The sequence below is a fragment of the Heterodontus francisci genome, unplaced genomic scaffold (assembly GCF_036365525.1).
Source record: "Heterodontus francisci isolate sHetFra1 unplaced genomic scaffold, sHetFra1.hap1 HAP1_SCAFFOLD_398, whole genome shotgun sequence".
Lineage (NCBI taxonomy): Eukaryota > Metazoa > Chordata > Chondrichthyes > Heterodontiformes > Heterodontidae > Heterodontus > Heterodontus francisci.
Window position 1 is genome coordinate 809,458 of NW_027140825.1, and position 12,379 is coordinate 821,836.

Consider the following 12,379-nt stretch of genomic DNA (forward strand, 5'->3'; position numbering starts at 1 on the left):
AAGTGCCAAGGAATGAGAGAGAGACATAATTCGGGACAGAGTCAGAGAGGATGATATGGAGAAAAACAGTGAGAGCAAAAGAGAGGCAGTGATAGAGATAGACGGAGAGAGGGAGAAAATGATATGCCTGTCTGTCTATCTATATAGCTATCTATCTATCTAACTATCACTGTAGCTATCTGTCTATCTTTCTCTCTATCTATCTATCTGCATGGCTGTGTGTCTGTCTCTCTATCTGTGTCAATTTGTCTCTCTAGCTGTATGAATCCTTCTGTCTGTCTACCTACCTATCTTTTTGTCTGTCTGTCTTCATATTTACCTATTTGCATATCTGTCTGTCTATCTATCTATTTGACCATTTGTCTACCTATCTGTCTACCTATCTGTCTGTCTATCTATCAATCTGTCTGTCAATCGATCTATCTGTCTGCCTTTCTGTCTACCCATCTGTCTTTCTATTTATCTGTCTGTATATCTATCTATCTAATGTCTGTCTCTCTGCCTTTCCATCTATCTATCTATCTATCTATCTATCTATCTATCTATCTATCTATCTATCTATCTATCTGTCTGACTATCTATCTATCTATCTATCTATCTATCTATCTATCTATCTATCTATCTATCTATCTATCTATCTGTCTGTTTGACTATCTATGTCTGTCTATCGATCTATATGTCTGTCTATCTATCTGCCGTATGCCTTTCTGCCTTCCTAGCTATCTATCTGCCTGTCTACCTATCTATCTATCTATCTATCTATCTATCTATCTATCTATCTATCTATCTATCTATCTATCTATCTACCAATCTGTCTGTCTGACGATCTATCTGTCTGTCTATCCATCTAATGTCTGTCTATCTGCCTTCATAGCTACCAATCTGTCTGTCTGTGGATCTATCTGTCTGTCTATCTATCTATCTGTCTGTCTATCGATCTGTCTAATGTCTGTCTCTCTGCCTTCCTTGCTATCTATCTGCCTGTCTATTGATCTATCTGTCTGTCTATCTATCTAGCTGTCTATCAATCTATCTATCTAATGGCTGTCTCTCTGCCTTCCTAGCTATCGATTTGTCTGTCTAACTATCTATCTGTCTGTCTGTCTATCTAATGTCTGTCTGTCTGCCTTCCTAGCTACCTATCTGTCTGTCTATCGATCTATCTGTCGGTCTATCTATCTATCTATCTAATGTCTGTCTGTCTGCCTCCCTAGCTATCTATCTGCCTCTTTATGCTGCCTATGATATGGTGCTGTACACCAATTGGCTTCCGTGTTTTAAGTACACTGCTCTCTGAAATGACCTAGCAAACCCTTCAGCTATCTACAAGGCATCACGCACCTTCTCCAGGGCAATGAGTGATGATGAATAACTACTGACTTTCTCAGACCCAGGCCCCCAGAATGAATAAAAAAAAATCAAAGCAAGAGAAGAGATAGCAGAGGATCTGACCATCATTTTCCAGTTGTTAATTGGCTGTTTTGGGGCGTCTTGAAGTCGTGAAAGACCTCATATTTATTTTTTTTCTTATTCCTTCATGGGACGTGAATTTCTTTCGCAAGGCCAGCAATTATTTCACAATACTGATTGCCCTTGAGAAGGTGGTGGTGAGCTGCCTTCTTGAGCCATGGGGGGGCGGTGGGGGGGGGGGGGTAGGTACACCCACAGTGCTGTTAGGAAGGGAGTTCCAGGATTTTGACCCAGTGACAGTGAAGAAACGGCGATATAGTTCCAAGTCAGGATGTTGTATGACTTGGAGGGGAACTTGCAGGTGGTGGTGTTCCCATGAGTCTACTGCCCTTGCCCTTCTAGGTGATGGAGTTGGTGGGTTTGGAAGGTGCTGTCTAAGGACACTCGATGCTTTGCTGCAGTGTACCATGTCGAAGGTACACACTGCTTCCACTGTGGTGTAGGAAGTGAGTGTTGAAGGTGGTAGATGGGGTGCTGATCAAGCGAGCTGCTTTTTCCTGACTGGTGTTGAGCTCCTTGAGTGTTGTTGGAGCTGCATCCATCCAGGCAGGTGGAGAGTATTCCATCACACTCCTGACTTGTGCCTTGTAGATGATTGATACTCTATACATCACTTCACAATGGTGATGTTAACTATCTGTCTTATTTACATCATTAATTAACCTTTTAATTAATCAAGTATAGGACAGCGACTGTGACTCAGTTTTAACATACTCAGTGCCAGAAATTAAACAGTGTAGACGAGGAACTTGAAATTTTGCAGGGGATTAGGGTAAGCCCCTGCCCGGCATACTGCCGATACCACAGCAGAATGCTCTTTCTACTGTCATTCTGGTAACAGTTTAATTCTGCTGGTTCGCCTCCCTTCACTGCCAGCAGAGTTGGCCAATGGTGTATCACCTCTGCTAGAGTTTTGCCTTGAGAAATAAGGAGAACAGTTATAAAAGTTTAGAACATATTGTGACATATGATAACCAACTATAACTATCCAAACAGATAAGTAGATAATACTAGATAACTATATAGGCAGACAATATATAGTTAAATGATATATTTGTAGATATATAGATAATAAACAGATAGATATAGAGATTGAAAAATAATGTAGCAAGTGATATGAGACAGACAAATTAACCCAGAATTCGGGCAAACTTATCGGTTAAAGATAGCTGTAGTTTCTTTTGGGCCTCCTTATCTCGAGAGACAATGGATACGCGCCTGGAGGTGGTCAGTGGTTTGTGAAGCAGCGCCTGGAGTGGCTATAAAGGCCAATTCTGGAGTGACAGGCTCTTCCACAGGTGCTGCAGAGAAATTTGTTTGTTGGGGCTGTTGCACAGTAGGCTCTCCCCTTGCGCCTCTGTCTTTTTTCCTGCCAACTACTAAGTCTCTTCGACTCGCCACAATTTAGCCCTGTCTTTATGGCTGCCCGCCAGCTCTGGCGAATGCTGGCAACTGACTCCCACGACTTGTGATCAATGTCACACGATTTCATGTCGCGTTTGCAGACGTCTTTATAACGGAGACATGGACGGCCGGTGGGTCTGATACCAGTGGCGAGCTCGCTGGACAATGTGTCTTTGGGGATCCTGCCATCTTCCATGCGGCTCACATGGCCAAGCCATCTCAAGCGCCGCTGACTCAGTAGTGTGTATAAGCTGGGGGTGTTGGCCGCTTCAAGGACTTCTGTGTTGGAGATATAGTCCTGCCACCTGATGCCAAGTATTCTCCGAAGGCAGCGAAGATGGAATGAATTGAGACGTCGCTCTTGGCTGGCAAACGTTGTCCAGGCCTCGCTGCCGTAGAGCAAGGTACTGAGGATACAGGCCTGATACACTCGGACTTTTGTGTTCCGTGTCAGTGCGCCATTTTCCCACACTCTCTTGGCCAGTCTGGACATAGCAGTGGAAGCCTTACCCATGCGCTTGTTGATTTCTGCATCTAGAGACAGGTTACTGGTGATAGTTGAGCCCAGGTAGGTGAACTCTTGAACCACTTCCAGAGCGTGGTCGCCAATATTGATGGATGGAGCATTTCTGACATCCTGCCCCATGATGTTCGTTTTCTTGAGGCTGATGGTTAGGCCAAATTCATTGCAGGCAGACGCAAACCTGTCGATGAGACTCTGCAGGCATTCTTCAGTGTGAGATGTTAAAGCAGCATCGTCAGCAAAGAGGAGTTCTCTGATGAGGACTTTCCGTACTTTGGACTTCGCTCTTAGACGGGCAAGGTTGAACAACCTGCCCCCTGATCTTGTGTGGAGGAAAATTCCTTCTTCAGAGGATTTGAACGCATGTGAAAGCAGCAGGGAGAAGAAAATCCCAAAAAGTGTGGGTGCGAGAACACAGCCCTGTTTCACACCACTCAGGATAGGAAAGGGCTGTAGTAGCGTCACGAATATATAAGTAACTTTTATTCAGTCAAAAATTTCATTAAGCCAATATTATTTACAGTGAAAGTAAAGTATGTAGTTTAAGAAATGACAGAAAATCGACTGCAATGATGTTTTATCAATCTAGTTTGATAGAAGTTAGCAGTGAATGAAAACACAGCATGTATTTTAGCACAGGTATCTTTATGAAGGATGAATACCTACATGGAAGAAGAGAACAGACGATTAGGAAGAGTTTGACTAACTGCATCCTGCAGACTGGGGGCTGAATCTGTTCATGAACCAATATCAGGCGGCTGAAGATAAAGCAGAGAGCGGAAATGACAGCACTGGAAGCAGGGTTTCCTTCTGACCCCTCACTTCTGGGTATGACAGAATAATAACACCCCCTGGTCGGAAGGAGCTTGAATAAGGAACTGCTTCCCGCCTGTATCTGGCTCTCGTTGCTTGTGTCTGATTGGTGTTGTATAGGGTAGCTCTTTCGAACAGCTGGGCCAGGCTCGATGGGCTGAATGGCCTCGGCTCTGCTGGATGATTCTATAAATATATAAGACGCATCAAGTTGCTTGTTTGTATTAGGCAGATAAAGATTTATTTTCCCTGTGCTAAACGACAATTCAAGGGTTATGTTTTACATTGGGGTGAAATCTTAGATACTTTGAAAAGCGACAGTGTCAAGAAGAAGTGGGTTAACTGTTTTGAACAGATGCTCAAACCACCGTCAGGAGGCAGGTGTTCCAGTGAGAGACCTATCTGGGGAGGTGTCTCACTTTTGCATTGTATGAATCATTGGGGACATGTACAACAGGGAGCTATGTGTAACTCTTGTCATCAACCACCGACAGCTCATTCAACAGGACCATGAACCCATTTACCCCACCTCGGAATCTGTTCTTTACAGATAGAGGCTGCCTTAACGAGTAGGATCTGATCACATTGCTGCAGCATTTTTAATAATTCATAATGTATTGATGTACTCTGAGTCGAAGGAGAGCAAGAAGATGAAACTATCAGTAAAATACAAATCATGATATATCAATAATTAAACTGGTATGGTGCAAATAATGGTGTTAGATGGATGCTATACGTCAGATATATGGTGGATGCATATTTGGAGAGGTGAGAGACAGAGAGATAAATCGATGGCAAATATATATATATAGATATGATCGAGGTAAATAGATAGATAAATAGTGCAATATAACCAAAACTGGACAGAGAGACAGACAGATCGACAGAAAGATAGACAGATAGATAGATAGATAGATAGATAGATAGATAGATAGATAGATAGATAGATAGATAGATAGATAGATAGATAGATAGATGGATGGATGCAGAGACGCACAAAGAGACACAGAAACTCGCAGATAGTCAGAGAGACAGAAAGACACTGAGATAGACAGACAGGTTTATCTCCCACAAGTGCTTTCCTCCTCCTTTAGAGTTTTTGCTGAACTCCGGCGCCTTTCTGAGTCACTGTGCTGACTCCAGGCACAGTAATACACGGCTGATTGATTCTCCCACAGGCTGGAGGACTCCAGGTAAAAATGGGTGTTGTCGGGCTTTCTGGCAGTGAAACCGTCCACCTCACCGGAGGGGTTGACCGTTCCAGCAGTGTAGGAATAGAAAAGGTTCTCGGGCTCACGGTCCGGATGCCACCGGTACCAGTAGAAAGCAGAGCTAGCATCTGCCTTTGTGTAAACGCACTGGATCCTGACTGGAGAGCCCGGGGAATGGGATATGGAAGCAGGAGTCTGTTGGATCAACACGGCCCCCACATCTGTAAACGAGAGAGGGAGAGAGAAAGAGAGAGATAAAACCAGGGACAATGTCTATATTGGTAACAACAAGAAGAGGTAGACTTGGGCAGACAGAGAAAGAGAGAGAGAGAGCGGAAGGGACCAGTTAAAAATAGAGACACAGAGATAAAGGCAGAGAGAGAGAGAGAGAATGAGAGACAGAGAAAGAATTATAGAGGGAGAAGGAGAGAGACAAAGATAGACAGAGACTGAGAAGCAGAGACACATGTACATCATTGGAATCTGACAGTTCAGACACCTCCTTACCCGTTAACACCAACAACAAAACCCAGAGCTGAGACACAGACATCTCTGGAGGGTGAAGGATCCGTGTGGTTTTATATGAAATGACTGAGCACTTTTATTTTTGAGTATCTCAAAGTTCTGGGCACTGACTGAAATTCACAGCTTCCCTCTCCATCACTTTATCATTCGGATAGGCGGGACCCAGTTTTCTTTCATTTCCGGGGAGGGACCAATGTTAGACGCCTGTTAATCGCTTTCTGGAACTGCAGTTCTGTGTCATTGACATGTGCAGCCCGATCATTCGGAGCTCTGTCCAAATATGTGCACACAGTACTCCAGGTGTGTTCTCACCAAGACCCAATACAAGTGTAATACGACTTCCTTATTCTTGTACTCCCATCCCCCATGAAACAAAGACCAACATGCCTGTAATTCAACAGAAGCACTTCATTGGCTGCAGAACTCCTTTGGGAAGTTCCAGATCGGCTTTCCAACTTTCTTCCCTCTTTCAGATACTGATGTTGACTATATAGAATTACAGACAATATAGAACACAGCATCAGGTGAACGGATCTATACAGGTGTTGATGTTCCACAGGTACATCCTTTCATCCCTCTTTATCTCATCTTTTCAGCATCTCCTGTCAATCCTTTCTGCCTCGTATGTCTACTAGTATCCCACTGAATACTATTTACCTCCACCACTGCCTATGGTGGTGAGTTCCCCATTCTCACCAATCTCTGGGTAATGAAGTTTGTCCTGAATTCACGTTTGGATTTTTACTGAGTATTTTATACCTTATAGTTCTGGTCTTGGGCCTCAAGTGAAAATATCTTCTCTCCGACTATCCTAACAAACCTATTAATAATATTAAAGACTTCTTATCTGGGCACCCCTCATTTCTGGAGAAGGACCCCAGCCTGTTCGATCTTCACTGCTATGCATAATTATACCGTGATCTAAATGTGGTCTAACCAATGTATATAGACGCCATAACTGTGCTTAGTGCTCCAGTTGTGATCTAACCAATGTATAATGAGAGCAGAACAGTGCACAGTTCTCCAAATGAAATCGAACCAAGGAATGAGGAGTCCTGAAATGTTCACAGTGCACCCAGTGTGTTTTAACCAAGGAGGTTGGAGACCAAAAATGTGCAAATTCCAATTTTGGAACCCAGGTTCTTGATGATAAAACTGTGGATCAGGCCCTGCTCTTTGAGTTCTTGGGAAAATTACGTGAGTTTGAGGTCAGTCTGTGTGTGGTTCTTTGTCTAGACAGTGGATAGCTCTGAACTGCTTTGTCCCATCAGTCACTGCTCATACGTACACCTTCACATTGACCTTACCTTGGAGAACCTACAGTAGACATCTCAAAGCACAGGAGAAGTGACACCAGAGGTGCCTCCGCATTATCCTCCAAATCCAGTGGCAAGACAGGTAGTCCAACAGCATCATCCTTTCCCGAACCAACCTGCCGATTGTCACGGCGCGAAACACGCAAAACCAGCTCCACTGGCTGGGACATGTCATTCACATTCCTACCACCATACTCCCCAATGCAGCAGTTCTACTCAGAACTTGGTCGTGGCAGGAGACTCCCAGGAGGACAGCGGAAATGCTTTAGAGGTGTCCTCACAGCATCCCTGGAGAGATTAAACATCCCTGTCGACTCCTGGGGGACCCAGGCTCCAGACCATCCCAGATGGAGAAAGGACATACAGGAAGGCATTGGACACCTCGAGGAACTTAAGGAACATGCAGAGGTAAGGCCAAGGCATCGGAGGGAGCGCACAAACCTGCAAACTACTCACCTGCCTGATCCTACAAGCACCACCTGCCCCTCATGTGACAGAGTCTGCAGATCATGCACTGGACTCATCAGCCATCTCAGAACCCACTGAACAGGAGTGGAAGCAAGTCAACCTCAACCCCGGGGAACTGCCACAGAAGGTGAACTCTCTCCAGCTTCCGTGTTAATTTATTATTTTGCAATGTTCTGAAAAAGCAAACCCGCTCTTAAAACCTCAACATACTGAGTTTCACCTCATCAATGAACAGACCTGATTAATACAGCCCCTCCACCGGCGGATTGTGGATATCACAACATGTCAGTGTGAAGCCTTCTGTTCTGAAAACTGTCTCTCACTTGATCACATGAAGTGAGCACCAGATCTCCCGTTATTCCACCTGGAAACAGGGAGCATGGCGGGGGGGGAATGTTACTTTACACTTGGCACGATAGATGTGGGACTTGTGCTAAAGTCACGATGGAAATTCAGGCTCTCTCCTAGTTTCCTACAAACACCTGGGAGAAAGTAATTGTGAAATAGAACCTGTAAATCTACAAAATGTCATTTGGGTGCAAATATTTCAAGGTAGGAATGATATTAATACCTCTTAATGCTCCCCAAATGATCAGATTAAAAGCTCAATCTACCTTAAATCAAATCATTGACTTTTTTCCATTGTCGGAATATTTTGTGTGAAATAGTTGAGAAGTGAAACATTTCAGAAGCAGCCAAGTTGACCTGTGGAGCTGCTGTGGGTGAAGCTCACTTTGTCTGAGCATCTTCTGGGCAGCGGCTGCAGTGGAGTAACAGTGGCACCTAGTGGCTCCAGGTGTAATTGCAAGCACCGATTCTGCAGGCGTTTCAGTGTCAGACCCTGAACCTGTTTCAGTCATTAGTTATATTCTCCTCCTCGACTCGTGTTGGCGCTTGTGGCACAGAAGTCGATGGAAGTTAATGCACAGATCGGCACCATTCTGCCCGGCAGCTCTTTGCTTCACTCCAGCCTCAACCAGTCAAATATGTTTTGAAATGCAGTAACTGTTGTAATGGTGGGAAGGAGACAGACAAGCTGCAAGATCAAGTGCAGGGTTAATCAGAAAGAACAGGGAGTGGCAGTAATTGGACAGGGAAGATGAAAACCAGGGATCATAAATGTAAGGTAGTCCTTAATAAATCCAATTGGGAATTCAGGAGGAGGTTCTTTAATCCAGGGAGCGGTGCGAATGTGGGATTAGCGACCAATGGAATGGGTTGAGGTCGAATAGAGACGAGGCAGTTTAGGGGGAGCTGAATAAATACATGAGTGAGAAAGTAATTGAAGCATCTGATGATAGGGTAAGATGAAGAGAGATGGGAGGAGGTCGCTCTTTCGAACAGCTAGGCCAGGATCGATGGACTGAATAGCCTGGATTTGTCCTGCATGATTCTATGATCCAATAAGACCCGTCAACCTGCTGCCTTGTTTCAGGGCCAAGACAGTTTCATTTCCCCCCTTCTGCTAAACGGGAGTTATAGGGTTAAGTTCTTCACCGCACTGAACTCCAGTCATTGTGAAAATTCTTCAAAAGACACCGAGAGACTGAGAGACAAGTGGGTTAGCAGTTTTGAACAGATGCTGAAGCCGCCGTCTGGAGGCAGGTGTTCCAGTCAGAGACGGATCTGGAGAGGTGTCTCGCCTTTGCACTGTATGAATCATCAGAGACATGATTAAAGGTTCCAAGATCAACCATTTCCAATTTGTATGGACTTGTGTCCATTAGTGTAATGAGGGTAAGGGGAGATTTGAAAGATGTGGTTAGAAGTGTCTTGACAGAGAAACTGTATCCAGAGGGTAGTATCTACTGTCAGGAGGGTCGATAAACCAGGGACCAAGAATTGAAGGTAATTGGGAAAGGAACCAGAGTGGGAGATGAGTGGAATCTTTCTCCTCAGTGAATTGTTATCATGTTGAGGACACTGACTGAAAGGGCGGTGGAAGACGATCCAATAGTAACTTCCAGATGTCAATTGGAGAAGTAGATGAAGGGGAGATTTATTAGTGCAATGGAGAACTAATCAGTGAATGGGAACGAGTTAGACAACTCTGTCAAAGAGCCAGTTCATTCAACAGTAGACATAGAAACTGACAGATAGTCAGAGTGATAGAATGACAGCCCAGATAGACAGGTCTATCTCCCACAAGTGAGCTCTGTCAATGTTTAGAGTTTTTGCTGAACTCCAGCGCCTTTCTGAGTTACTGTGCTGTCTCCAGGCACAGTAATACACGGCTGATTGATTCGCCCACAGGCTGGAGGACTCCAGGTAAAAATGGGTGTTGTCGGGTCTCCTGGCGGTGAAACCGTCCACCTCACCGGAGGGGTTGACCGTTCCGGCGTAGTTAGAATAGAAAAGGTCCTGAGGCTTACGGTCCGGATGCCACCGGTACCAGTAGAAATAGGAGCCAGCTGTTGCTTCAGTGTAAATACATTGGATCCTGACTGGAGAGCCTGGGGAATGGGATATGGAAGCGGGAGTCAGTTGGATCAGCACAGCCCCCACATCTGTAAAGCAGAGAGGGAGAGAGAGAGAGAGAAAGAGAGAGATTAACCCAGAGACAATGTAGATATCGTTACTAACAAGAAGAGGTAGAAGTGGGCAGGCAGACAGAGATAGAGAGAGCGGTGGGGACCAGTTAGAGGCATAGAGAGAGAGATAATGAGAGACAGGGAAAGAAATATAGAGGGAGAAGGAGAGTGACAAAGACAGACAGAGACTGAAAAGCAGAGACACATGTACATCGTTGTAACATCACAGTTCAGGCACCTCCTTACCCGTTAACACCAACAACACAACCCAGAGCTGAGACACAGACATCTCTGGAGGGTGAAGGATCCGTGTGGTTTTATATGAAATGACTGAGCACTTTTATTGTAGAGTATCTCAAAGTTCTGGGTACTGACTGGAATTTATAGCTTCCGTCTCCATCATCTTCAACACTTGCCTAGGCGGAGCCAAGCTTTCTTTCTTTGCTCATGGGCTCACCGAGGACTCGTCATTTCTGGGGAGGGACCAATGTTTGACCCCCAGCTCATCGGTTTCTATGCCTGCTTTTCTGTTTCATGTCTTTGAAAGTTGCAGAAGGGAAGGGAGTAAATGTGATTTAAACTATCTTCTGTGGTGGAGAGGTGATTAAATGGGTGGGTGTGTTGGGATCATCAATACCTTCAGTACTCCCCTGATCATAACCACATTCATCCGGACACCATCCTCACACTCATCATTACCATCTGAGGACACATTGTCACCCTCGTCCCGACCGCCAGCATCTGTGTCAGCCTCACCCTCAGCAGCCTCAGAGTGAGAGATGCTCACTCCACCATCATTATCAAGCTTGTTCACTTCCAATTGTATCTGAATGTATTCAGTGATGGGATGTGTGCATTGCTGGGAGGGTCATTTCAGAAAAGCTGAGATGTTACAAGAGTAAATGTTCACTATCTTTCTTAAATAACCATCAGGACTCGGTAACAATGGAAATGTTAAAGGTTAGACCAAGAGTGGGGGTGACAACTTAACTATTCCATCGATGCACTTTACATGAAGTGGGAAGATCGTGGATGGAATGGGAAACATTCCAATGTGTGTGGATTGAATGAGCAGTGGTGTGGTCCAGCATCGCACCCCTGACCTTCTGGATTGGGCTCTGGGACATTTTGCAACCTTCTGTGTTCCAATGAACAGCTTCTCCCACAACTCCACATCGCTGAAACCCCTCACGCCCGGTCACCTCCTTGTAAATCTCCTTTGCACCCTCCCCATCCTCCCTACAATGTTATGTACAGAAGTGGACGCACTACACCAGTTGAGGCCAAACCAGGCTTTTTATAAAGGGTTTAGCATCAATTTGTTGCGTTGGTGTTGCATTCAAAATTGTGTGCGTTAATTCTACTTAATCAGAAAAAATAGTATGAAACATGCATTTCAGTCCGACATTTTTGGTCGGTGGATTTGTTTTGACTTACCTGCAGTTTTTTGGCACTAAAGTGTCAGCCTTTTTATTGGCTCCAGTCTGTGGAGTGGCACCTTCTAACTCAGAGAGGAGAGTTCTGCCCACTCAGATAGCACGTTGAGTCTTGAGTACCTCATCTCCTGATTCTACAAGGTTTGTTCACCATCTACAAGGTGCAAGTCAGGAGTGTGATGGAATACTCTACACTCGAGTCTGGCTCCAACAACACTCCAGAAGCTTGACACCATCCAGAACAAAACAGCGCGCTTGATTGTCACACTATCCACAAACATCCCACTCTCCTCTGTCACTGTATCACACTTCCCTCAGTCACTGTATCCCACTCCCCTTAGTCAATGCATCCCACTCCAATCAGTCTATGTATCCCACTCCCCTCAGTCACTGCATCCTACTCCCCTCAATCACTGCATCCCACTTCTCTATGTCACCACACCCAGTCCACCGAATCACTCTGTAACATTCCCATCAGTCAGTGCACCTCACTCCTCGCATCTCTACATCCTACTCCCCTCAGTTACCACATCCCACTCATCAGTCACTACATCCCACTTCCCTCAATTACAGCATCCCACTCCCCTCAGTCACTACATCCCACTCCCCTCAGTCACTGTATCCCACTCCCCTCAGTCTCTGTATCCCACTCCCGTCAGTCACTACATCCCACTCCCCACAT